At 45.0% G+C, this 12,434-nt stretch overlaps 1 protein-coding gene across 1 annotated transcript in view; it reads right to left on the bottom strand.

Moving 5' to 3' along the window:
* Positions 1-12,434, bottom strand: part of AFAP1L1 (actin filament associated protein 1 like 1) — a 297,654-nt gene that overhangs the window by 162,350 nt on the left and 122,870 nt on the right. The gene's annotated exons all lie outside the window — the stretch shown is intronic.

Genomic DNA, 12,434 nt, shown 5'->3' with positions numbered 1-12,434 from the left:
GCCGTTCAAAATTATGCTGAAGCGTTCTGTGTTTGCCAGATCTCGAAGAAATGATAATACACAGTGTGTCTTCCGACAAAGGTTGGGTGCTCTTCAATTAGACGAAAAAATATCACATTGATGAGTGTATTCGCTTCTCCTTCTGCTTGGGACATTTGCTTTTACCTTGCTGTATTCTGGAAGTAGGAGGAACAGCTCGGCAATTACAGTAAGCAGCCTCCTTATAGTCTTTTCATTTTCAGGATCTTGAAGAAAGTCAGTGATACTGGTGAGCCTCTCCACCACTGATGGGTATGATCTCACTACCAGCTCGAAATATCTCAAAATGTCCTTAGTAATGTCACTAGTGTGGGACACCATGAGTGAGTCCGAACAAGGTCTCTGTGTGCAAGGCGTCTGGATACTGTATTTTCTTCCAATTTATGTGACCTCGATCAAAATTTGGCGTATCCTTTTCTAATCAAGGCTTCAGTGTGCCTCAGTCCAAAGTTCAAAGTCAACAGACTAGGTTGTGGCTTAATGAATGCAATTTTCTTCTTCATCCTGCAACTAGGATGCACAGAATGTCCGTTTTTTTTATTTTTTATTTTATATGTCCTTATCCCCCTTTTTTGCTCAGAGAAATGGCAAAATGGAGCCACAACTGTTTCACAAAAGTTCTTTGTCCTTGCTTTGCTGCTGCTCATGCGTCCTGATTCCTCGTCATGGATCTCGTCTGCACGTGCTGTGGTTCGTCCCCATTGTCTGTAGTCTCTTCGTGCTGTTGTGCAGGCAGAGGGCCTTCTCCGATGTATGCCTTGATGTCTCCCAAAAAGATCCAAGCTCTTCTCCCTTGTAGCTTTCCTGGAGAGGGAGTACAGTCTTCCACTGTAAAGGGACCGTTAAACCTTGGCTCGTCCCACTTTTTCCTCGTGTGGCTCTTACCAGGGCGATATCTCCAGGGAAGATGGATGGTACACGTAATCCTTGAGCTGCGTCTGCAGTAAGATCTCCTTCTGTGTTCCGTTCTACTCTGCACCCTTTTCATCATCGCTGCAGCTGGCCTGAAATTACAGTAAGGCAAGATGTCATGCAATTCAAGTAATCTTTAATTTCAGACCCTAAGATTTCTCCTGTTGAGTGGGCATCACATCTAGCTCTGTCTCGGGGTGTCAGTGGAGTGCGCATTCTTTTTCCTGTGGCTATTTCATGCGGCGTAAGATGATGGTGAGATCTGGGTTGATACCGGAGTGCATACAGTGCCAAAGGAAGGCAGTGCAACCATCCCTTTCTTAGAGTAAGCTTCAAGTTGGCTATCCTTTCCTTTAATAAACCATTGAGCTTCTCACGTATTCCGTTACCTTGCGGATGATACGCCGACGAAAACTTGTGCTTTATACCAAGAAACAAGCTAATCTGCTCAAAAACTTCATTTACAAAGTGAGTCCCGTTATCTGATCTCATGACTTTGCATACCCTCCACCTGGGGAATACCTCTCTCACTAGGAATTTGGCTGCACAGGTAGAGTCTGGGTGTGTATATAGACCTGCTTCTATCCATCTAGAGAATGGACACACCACAAAAATTAAATACCTGTACCCATTACATACTTGAATCATATCGACATAATCGACATGCAAGTGCTGAAAAGGCCCATTGGGCCTTGGGATAACTCCTCTAATTACTTTTAGTGTGTGCTCAGCTGTGAACTGTTGGCATATTATACAGTTCACCGTAAAAAATGCAACATGCTCTGCTAAATTTGGTATGAACCAGTCTTCTGAGAGTGTTGCCGCTAGGTTCTCTTTTGTCATGTGTGCTGGATAGTGGAACGGTTTCAGTGCTATTTTTAACAGGGCTTCAGGCCTTACTGGTTTACCAGTGCTGTCTTGTCACCACAAGCTTTCGGAGGGGTTTAAAGAACACCCTTGCCGTTTCCATAAGTTCTTCTCCTCCTGTGGTGCCTCCCCTTGGAGTTCTATTAACTGCGTTTGTCGCATATTATTATAACTTTCGGGTTCACTTTGTGCAACAATCATTTTCTCATTCGTGTTAACGACTTCCACATCCATGATTGTCTCATTATTGGATGCCATACACTTGGCTTCTGTGTCTGCTGCTCGATTTCCTCGTGAGATAAAATCTGTCCCCTTCTTGTTGGCGGTGCATTTCATGACCACTATGCCCACTGGGAGCTGTAGTGCTTCAATCAGTCTATCCAATAGGGCTACGTGCTGTATTACCGTGCCATCCGCTCGGAGGTAGCACCTCCTTTTCCAGCACGCTAAACCTGCGTTCACTGTTGATGTCACATAGGCGGAGTCAATGTACACTGTTACTTCCTGGTCTGCGTGATTCTCAGAGTATGAACGCTAATAATTCTGCATGTTGCGCCGAATAAGGAGATGGTATTCGTGCACTTAGTAGTACTCAAAATTCTCCACTTGCTGTGTGATTAATCACAGCGACGCCTGTATATCTTTGCCCATCATTTTGATCGGTTCTCGAACAACCATCAATGAAGACAATTTCTCCTGCTGCCAATACATTTTCTTTTACTCTGGGAATCTCATCATAGAATTCCTCATAATTCGCGCAGTCATGTATTGGCTCTCCTTCAGTGACTGGCTCGGCTATGAACATAGCTGGGTTCACTATTTTGCATCAGACTATTTTAATTGATGGATTTGATATGATCACTTCATAGGCAGAAGCACTCTGAGATGTCAGTGTGCCCTTCGGTTTCTCTAGAATAGCAAATAGCGAGTGCTCGACGTACAACGTCATTGAGCATGCCATTACAATGGTAGTAGCTTTTTCAATGGCGGACGCTGCGGCAGCTGAACTTTGTTCGCACAGGAAATGGCCTCTCATCACTGGGTCCAAAATTCCACAATAATATGCTTGGGGCTTGTACCGCAATGTGGTTCTCTGTGTGAGTACTGCTGTCATTACGCTGCCATTTGCGTGCGAGAACATGTAGAATTCCTTTGCATAATTGGGAATCCCTAAAACTGGTGCCGTGCAGATGGCTCTTTTTAGTTCAGCAAATCCTTCCTCCTTGGTTTCAGACCACTCAATCTTTTCCTTCATCACTTGTGCCTTCTTTAGGGCCTGAAGCAAGGGCTTGGTGTACGACCTGTAGTCAAAAACCCATGCCTTGACATGATTGCAAAGGCCTAAGAAACTCTGCATCTGCTTTACCATGTGCAGCTTGGCTGTGTTTAGTATGGCTTCAGCCCTTTCTGGGGTAACTCTTTTCCCCTCCTGAGAGATCAGCTGACCTATGTATAGCACTTCTTGTCGACAATATTGTAACTTCTCTTTGTCAACCTTATATCCTTTTTCAGCTAATATAGATAGTAGCTGAACAGAACCGTGTCTGCATTTCTCCTCTGTCGTGTTGCAAATTAAGATGTCTTCCACATATTGAAAGACAACACTTTCCAATGCAATATTGCTTAGGTCCATCTGCAGGACTCTGTTAAAGATAGAAGGAGACTCACAGTACCCCTGGTGTAGCCTTTTGCTTTTTAGACACATCTGTCTGAATGCAAATGATGTCTGATCTTGTGATCTTTGTGCAATGGGATTGAGAAAAATGAATTTTTCAAATCAACCAACGTGAAATATTTTGCCTCAACAGGTATATTACATAGGATTGTAGCCGGGTTCGGGACTAAAGGGAACTCGGCTTCAACAATATCATTTATCGGCCTCAGATCTTGAATTAGCCTCCAAGACCCTCCCTTTGATTTCTTGACAGGGTAAACTGCAGTATTGCATGATGACTCTGACGTCACTAAGATGCCCTGCTCCATCATAGCCGAAATGGTCTTGAAAATTCCTTCATTGCCTCCCTGGATATGGGATATTGTCGTGCTTTTGGAAAGATTGCTCCTGGCTTCAATTTGATTTTCACTTCTCCGACTTCTTCTACATCATAGGGGCCTGTGGTCCACACTGAGACAGGCACCTGGGCCATGTCGTCCTCGAAATATTCAGGACGGTTCTGCGCTAGCATCATTCTCTGAGGCACTTCTCTTTTGATCATTTTCACCCAAAAGGTGAGGTTCACCTCAACTGCTGTTTCTCCCCCGTTTGCTTGCTCGTCAAACAGATCGTCATCAGTAATGTCAGTCAATCTGTACCCTTCTTCAATGGCGATTACTGTGCCCATTGTACCATTGTTGGCCCAGGCACCATTGTTGGCCTTCATCATCACAACCATCGATCAGAGCCATTTTCCCTCGTATCGCGGCTGTGAGTATCACTAAGGGAAATACTCATCCCTTTTCTTCATTCATAGGTATTCTTGGCCTGAACAGAAATTCATCTGGGGTCCTCATAGTTTACTCAGCAAGGCCTGGTAGCCCTGCCATTAGCACATGAATTCCGTACGCTAATATTTCGGGCTCTAATGGTATAGCCCTCATGGCTGTGTGTCCTGCGTAGGCTCTAATCATTTTGCATACGTTCAAATAGTGTATTCCTGGAGTCAAACATACTATGACCTCCTCCATGAATGAGATTGTCATGTTTAATTTCATTATTAGATCTTGACCCAAGATGTTTACAGGGGTTTGTCGTGAATATAACAAGGGTACATTCATATCACATTCTCCTATAGAGACTGGCAGTGTGTTAGTAAAAGGAACACAACTAGTAGCTCCTGTGAAACTCTGAGTATTTGTAGCATCGCTGGACAAGGAAAATGTACCTTCATGTATACATGAATGTGTTGCACCCGTGTCAACTAGGAAGGAATATTCTTTATCCCCTACAACGACATCCACCCTTGGTTCCTGGTGAGGGTCTGGTGTCACTGATAGGATAGAACACATCAGGGTTCCCAGTGAGCTGTCCTAGTCCATATATAATTTTGTCCCACCCTGTGTGAATGGACTTCCCCCATCACCAGTGTTATTCCTCATTCCAGGGTTCATGGCCTGTCCTGTACTTACTGTCTGTGACAGTTGCATCAGTGACTTTTGAGGCTGTCCTTGTGGAAAGCTCATCGAATTCTGAGGTTGCAAGCCTTGCTGTGCTGTTGGCGATTGCTGTTGAACCGTGTGATTCTGTGCAACTCCATTTCCCCCCTGCTGTAAACATACAGGTGGATTCAACATACCTGCTCCTATTCCATGGCCATTTTGCATAATGCCTTGATTTCTGTATATGAGTGCTAAATGCCCTGTCATTCCACATAACCAACATACTGGCAGTGGCCTGACCATTTGCCCATTTGACATATCTTGGTTACCATTTTGCATGTTTTGAAAACCTCCTTGATTACTTTGAAAACCTCCCTGATTACTCTGCCATCCTCATACTCTAAATCCTTGTCCCCTGGGGTAGAACCCAGTGTTGCCCTGATTGTTCTGCTGTGGATTATTAACTTGTTGTGTGTTCGATCCATCTGCGCTAGTTATCATTGCTCCTTCAAGGGTGTATTGTGACATTTTTTCGGTACTAATTTTGCCTCTTCACCCTTTTGTGCATCTTCTTTTTTGCAATATTTTTCTTGCAGTAGCTTGCAATAGTGTGCGATTGTCAGCTGTATTTCCAACAACTGTTTGGCCTTGATTCCTACCAATTTCTTGAGCTGTCTCTGTACCGGCTCTGGCAGCCCTTGGCACAATATATGGTAGAACACTGGTATGGATTTTCCCCATGATTCCCGAGTCTCGAGTACCCACGCGTCTTGGAAATTCTGGATGTAAATCAATGGGTCTTCCGAGTCCTTCATTTTACGTGTCATTATAGCTCCATTGTCGGAAGTACCCGGATATAATAATTATAACGTTTTCCATACTGCGGCTCTGCAATTGTTAAATGGAGCTCCCTCATGTGCGGTATTGACTGTGGTCACACCAGGGTCACCTGCCCATGTCCACACATCATCTGCTCTTTCACCAAGTATGGCGATTAAGAGACCTTTGATATCCCCTATAGCTAACGTGTTCCCTCCCGTTATTTCTTCTAACTTGTGTATCCATTTTCCAGCTCCCAATATCAGCATTGGAAGTTTATTTTTCAGGTTTTTCCGATGCGTGTGTGGCCATGTAATATGCTGTGGTCTTGCTCCACCTTTCTCGAGCAACGGAATTTGGAATGCAAGACCCTCTCTCTCTTCTCTCATTGTTCCCCTGTCTATTGCAGGAGTAATATTCCTGCATCGCCCCCTACCAGGCAATGTCCTTAGCCGGCTCTCATAGGGTGGTGGAGTCACCCCCCTCTGACCGTGAGATACTTCTTCGTGTTGGTCTGACTGTGTGGCTGTTTCGGATGCCCTTTATGCAGATCCCCTAGAGTCTGATCAACTTATCCCTTTCCCTCCTGGGACTAATTTTCTGCGCCTTCTTTCTCTCTCCTTTTCTTCTTGCTCCTCTCTTTCAGCATTAGACATTGTCTGCGCCCAACTTGTGAAACTTCTTGCATCATCTCTGTTCCTACTTATTTCTAATCTCTCTTGGGACAGTTCCCTGTTCTCACTACTTTGGGAGATGACCTCAGTGTCGTAAAGCTGAGTGCTCTGCAGGCGCTCGTCTTCCTGATCTCCTTGGGGTACTTGTTCTAGCCCCATTTCTTCATATATTCTATCGATCGTCTCTCTGATGCTTCTGGTGTCAAAGTCGTCCTCGATATTTGCTCTAGACGTGCCTGGTACTGAATCGTACTCAGGAAAGAATTCTGCTATATCTTCCCAATCTACTACTGGCTCAGGTTTTTTTACCTCCCTTTCCAGATATTCAAGTGCGCGTGCTCTCTGTCTTCGCTTACGTTCTACATCGTCATTGAACTGTCTGCGCTTCCTCGCTTCTTCTCTGACCCTATCTTCTTCCTCTTTCTTTGCGTCTCTATGTTCGTTTGCCCTTTGGATTTCCTCATCCCTTTGTCTCTTTATTCTTTTCTCTCATATCTCCTGTTCTTCCTCTGTCCTTCTCTGTTCCTGTCTGTTTTGCCCATTGGCTACTCTCTGTTTACGATCGTGTTGCCTTTCTTGCTCTTTGCGATATTACTGTTCTCGTCTCTGTCTATCTTTCTTCCTTACTCTTTCATCTCTCAATTCTTTTTCTGTCTCCTTCTCCCTTCTCTGTACATCATCTAGCTTCTCCTTTTGTTTCATGTCATCAATGCCTTTACCATCGAGTTTCAATAAAATTTGACCTCCTATCCATTCGTTCAGTGTGAGTGCTATCTCATCAGTTCTATCCTCATTCCCTTTCCATCTTTTGCCTTCTCTCTCTGTATCGAGAGATGTACTTGCTTGTGTCTGGTCCTTGTCCCTCGGGACTCTGGAGGTGATATCGCTATCGCTATCTTTATCTGGATTTTCGTCACTACTTTGTGTAGGTGACTCATATGCTGGGTTGCTATACCATGTGGCTGCTTTAAGCTCTCTTAACGGGTATAACACTTCATCCTTATTGTCTTCAGTTTTTGTTTCAAAGGGGGTGGGTGGCGCTGAGGGCGTCTCACCCCCCTCTGTATCCAATCTACTGGCGGCTCCTCCTCTTTATCCTGTTGGTACATTTTCCACAATTCTAGACTAGCTAGGTGTTTGTCTAACTGTTTGCCCTTGTATGTGACATGCAGATAGGTTGTCATGCGTTGCAAGACTGGTTTAGCTAAGGATCCACCCTGGGACCAAGGCATGAACATCTTGTGGGAAGTACCTTTAACTCATTCCGCACTGTACTTTTTCAGTTTAGGTGCGTGTTTTGGCAACTGTTTGCACAGGTGTACTAATGGAGTTATGTCTTCCATATTCAACTTTATTCACTTTCACTTATACAACACTTGTTATGTCTTTCGTTACTTAAACAATTCTAACAATATGAGTGTAACGCTCACCTGATTCCCGCAGAGGCGCCGGTCTTGACTGGGTGAATGCCGTATCTTCAAAGGTGATGTGTAACACACGGTTGGCTCTTTGGGCTGAACCTCTGTGCACTGTATGTCTGACTCGAAGAGTAAGATGTCTGCAGATAGAAAATATGGGATTAATGAACTGGGGTTATTGGGTGCCTCTCTCCTCTTACCTTTCTCTTCTCCTGTAGAACCCCAAAGGTTAACGCCCTCACCTTAGGTAAGTGAACGCTGAGCTCTCCATCTGCCTCGGGGCGGGGTGCCGTAACCAGTTTCTTCACTGGATAAGGGTGCAGGCCTCTTGACCTCAGAGGACTGCTGTCCGTCGTTAACTGCACGAACGGTAAGTTCTGGGCACTTCAAATGTCTTAAAAGTCTTTTGTAATGATATCTCTTGTTTTGCAGGGTTCCGGCGATGGCGGATGGCGGGCTGATGAGAGTTGAGGATCGAACCCGCGTGAGGAATAGATGCGCCTGGAAGCACGTAAGTAAGCGCTTGTAGCCTGCTTCACGATGCGCACTAACTGTCCCTTTTATCTTGCAGGTACAAGTTCGGAGCTTTAGAGAAGCTGAAGGGTGCTGGAATACCCACTGGATTCGGCGTGGGAAGGAGTAATGGCACGTGAGTAATAAAGTTGCCCAATGTCTTTAAACGCACCTTCTTTTGTCTTTCAGATGCGGGATGCAGCGCCGAAGGCCTCCGGAGTGTGCGAAGAGCTGGTAAGCTTTTGTCTTTCAGATGCCGGAATGCAGTGCGAAGACCTCCGGAGCATGCGAAGAGTAGGTAAGCCTTTGTCTTTCAGATGCCGGAATGCAGCGCGAGGCGTTGGTGACAGCCGATGGACCAGGTAAGAGATGCGCTGCCACTGAAGACCGTAGTGCTAACCTGTTCTTTCTTTGTCTTTACAGGTGCTGCTGAAGACTGGATTCCAGGATGGTAAGCCTTTGTTCCCTTAGGCCCAGGATCAGAAGCAGAAGACACGATGAGCGTTCTGCTGCAGAGAATGCAGAATAACACAAAGCAAGATTCATCCATCGGGTGTGGTTTAAATAGCCTCCTGTAGTGCTTAGTGTCTCCTTCCACAGCCACGCCTAGGTAAGAAAAGAGTTCCTGCTTTCCAGAAGAGTTCCAGTGTTCTGAACCTAGGGAGTGGCTCCTGCCCCACCCAACAGGAAAAGTAGTCCCAAACAGAAGAGGATCAGGGGTTCAACTGGCAGGTAAGTAAGTAGCATGGTCTGCTGCAGGTAAGTCCACCCAAGCATTATGAGCCCGGCGCTTTCAGCGCTGGGACTGGGCATCTTTATGAGCCTGGTGCCACTGGCGCCAGGACAGGGTCCAAAAGGTCCCAATTGGGACTGGCTGGCACTCGGAACCGGGGTTATGGGTCTGCTTCCAAGGGAGTCGGGCAAGTCCTGATCTTTTGGAAGCAGAGATCATGACAATGAGCGAGCACCAATCATCACAAGTTCCAATCCCGTTTTTTCTACAAATTTTATATCTTCTATTTTACTCAATAAACATCAGGTTACCTTCTACAACATGCCAAAGATCCAATCGTGCTGTTTTCGTGCTAGTTCCTCGAAGGAAAACTTTCTGTCCTATGATGTCACAACAAACCACACATAAGACAGACGTTAACACACTAGACGAACTCCCGTTGGTTACATAGACCTCTGCCTCTAATATTTTACCCTGACATGGAGTTTAAACCCATCCCTTTCACAAGGCGTCTTTAAACGCTGTGGTGACCTATTTGTTCCCCTTTATTTGTGACTCTGGATGCAAGTTTCTTCTAGCCGCTATATTAAAGCGTAGTAATAAGGCGAATCCTCTCTCTTCTTGGGTGTCTCCCCTGGTATCCTCTCTCTTCTCGGGCGTCCTCCCTGGTATCCTCTCTCTTGCTGCTTTTATTCACCCTTTAAGTCACTATTTCCTTCCCCACAGATATATATATATACACACATTCTACTCTACTTCTGACTATATTTTGTTTTCCTGCCTCCCTTCATTATCTTTCCCTCACTTGTTCTAAGGTACATACTTTGTACCAAAGCATTTAGCCTTTTTCACTCACCATTCACATGTTTCCTCTCTGGATGCTCGGGATCACCGCCTTCGTCACCACCTTCTCTGGCCTTTCACCCGCTCAGCTGCCCGTAGGAGTGGGAAGGGGTTATTACGGGAAGCACAGGTCCCTTCAGACCTGTGTCTGCAGATTTTATTTTTATTCTGGCACTGTCTACGGGGAGCTTCACGGTCTACTCAGCCGGATGGCAAAGGACTTGTGATATTACCAAGGACCTAGAGTTACTTTATGTCGACGGTCAATGGGTGTCTTATTCTAATTGATAATCGATAACCATCCAATCTCTGCTACCACGTGTGCTCTGGCACCCCCAACCGGCCCATAAAGTTGGGGTTTGCCCAAAAGCACTTTAAGACAAGATAGCAGCACCCGTGAGATGGATGGGGGTGCAGATTCAATACTCCAACACCAAATCAAAATGACAACTCGACGGTTTGGCAAAGGGAGTCTGTTTAATGACAAGTACAAAAAACGGGGAGTCTCATGAACATCAGCGGATGCGTGATCTTCCTTCTCGCGTCACAACTCCAACAAACTTCATAAAAATCATAACATTTTTACTGAAAACTCGTCATCATTGGCATATAATGCTCAAAAGTTGGTATACAATTCTATTGGTTCAGGAAAGGTAACTTTACTATAGGTACTATATCTGTATATGGTAACGGAGTAAGGGGATTGGGTAAACATGGTCAGGTGGGGCATCTAAACCCTACCTTTAAACTAGCTACTGTAGACGTCACTAAAAGTACGATGTCTCATTTGTTCTACTAACTATAGGACCCTAGATTACTTGGTCGCTTGTGATTGAGTTGGCACCAACCCTACCCGTACTTTTCTACTTCGCTTAGCAGCATGCAGAATAATGAGGCCGGGTGCAGGGAGTAAGCCTGTACCCAAGCTTTCCTTCAATTTATGTTACATCCATTGATTACCTTAGTGGCTGTGTGTCAATTACTGCCTTGTAGTTTGGCCTTGTGTCTGAGAAAGTTTAAGGAGGATGGGTAAGATAAGGCTCCATGCGTAGGTGTGAAAGGCTTACTTCTACTCGCTCAGCTGGTCACGTGGTTCAGACACTGTGAATTTGCCTCTTCTTTGTACAATTTGTGTGTTTGACTTTCGTTTCACCCATCTCCTGCCTCCGGCTGCTTATCTTGGCCCTTCAGAGCAGTGTATTCTGTTCTTTACTTCGATGAATTGTGGCCACTGTTCGTCCATCTTGACAGATACGTTGTTGGTTCTCCAGGCACGGTGTGCCTCTGCCGAGTTTTGTTTCTGCCGCTGTAGTCTCGATTTCACTAAACATGAAACTCTTCTTGTGTGGCATTTTACTAACCTTTTAGTTGATTCTGCTTCTTGTGCAAAGTGGAAGTATACTTATGTAATGTACTTCTTTGAGGTAGATTATGTATAGTGGTGCTTGCCGCAACTAAGTTCCTACTAAGCATAGCAAGCCACACGATTTCATCAGCTTTCTTGCGTTTCCAAGCATATGTACACGTGTAAACTGGTTGCATATCTTCATCGCTCTTATGGCATAAGCTTCTTATGATTGACATATTCCTTTTACGTCAACTCAGGATGTCACTTATCCATGGTGTTTCGTCTCTTTCGTTATTCAAAAGTCGTCATTTTCTTTATCTGCAAGTCAGTCCGAGTTCTTGTGACATCACCATTCGTCTTCTTTTAGGACTTTCTTGGCCTCTTCAGGGACTGTACTCAGACGATCTTCATTCCGTTTTATTTGTTGATATGGTTTCCTCAATGGGTACTTTACTGTCCATATTTTCTTTGGTGTTGGTACTTCAATGGGTGCTGTCGGTCTGATCGGTACTGGGCTGAGCCCTACTGCGGCTCTCTGCTGGTTTATTTGCTCATCGTACGTCACGTATCTCGGCGATGTGAAAAATCTTGACATTAAGATTGTATTTTCTCTGTTTGTTGAACGTCAGGTTAGGGCCAGATGTAGCACTGCCCATTTTAAACTCAAGATTTTGAGAAAAAACATCCCATTTATACCAGCAAATATGCAGGGTATGGTGGTGGCCACCGCAGTGATGGGCACTCCGGATTACTGCAACTTGATTTTGTTTGCGCAGCTTAAAACTATTCTTCAGCATTTACAAGTTGTGCAGAATTTTGCTGCACCGTTGGCAGGGGGGCTTCCTAAGTTCACACAGACTTCGGCTGTCCTTCGAAAGCTTCATTGGCTCCCGACTCACAGCCCCATGCCTGGTCCATTAGGCCTTTCATGGACTTGGAGTTTCCTTCCTTTGTCATAAAATTAAAAGGTATTTTCCTTCTCAGAATCTTCCTGCTTCAAGTTCCCCGGTTTCATTAATCCACTATGTGCGGTCAAGCTTTTTCCATCGCTGCCCGCATCCTATGGAACGCTATTCCTTTGGCTACTCGGACCGTTTTTGATCACCTCTCGTTTCGAAAAGCTCTGAAAACCTTTTTGTTTAATACTTAGTTGGGGCCGTATTCTGACTCTC

Source organism: Ambystoma mexicanum, chromosome 3p (assembly GCF_040938575.1).
Source record: "Ambystoma mexicanum isolate Mex_15411 chromosome 3p, UKY_AmexF1_1, whole genome shotgun sequence".
NCBI classification, from domain to species: domain Eukaryota; kingdom Metazoa; phylum Chordata; class Amphibia; order Caudata; family Ambystomatidae; genus Ambystoma; species Ambystoma mexicanum.
Note: the sequence above shows the minus strand (reverse complement) of the source record. Positions and strands in the feature narration are given on the sequence as shown.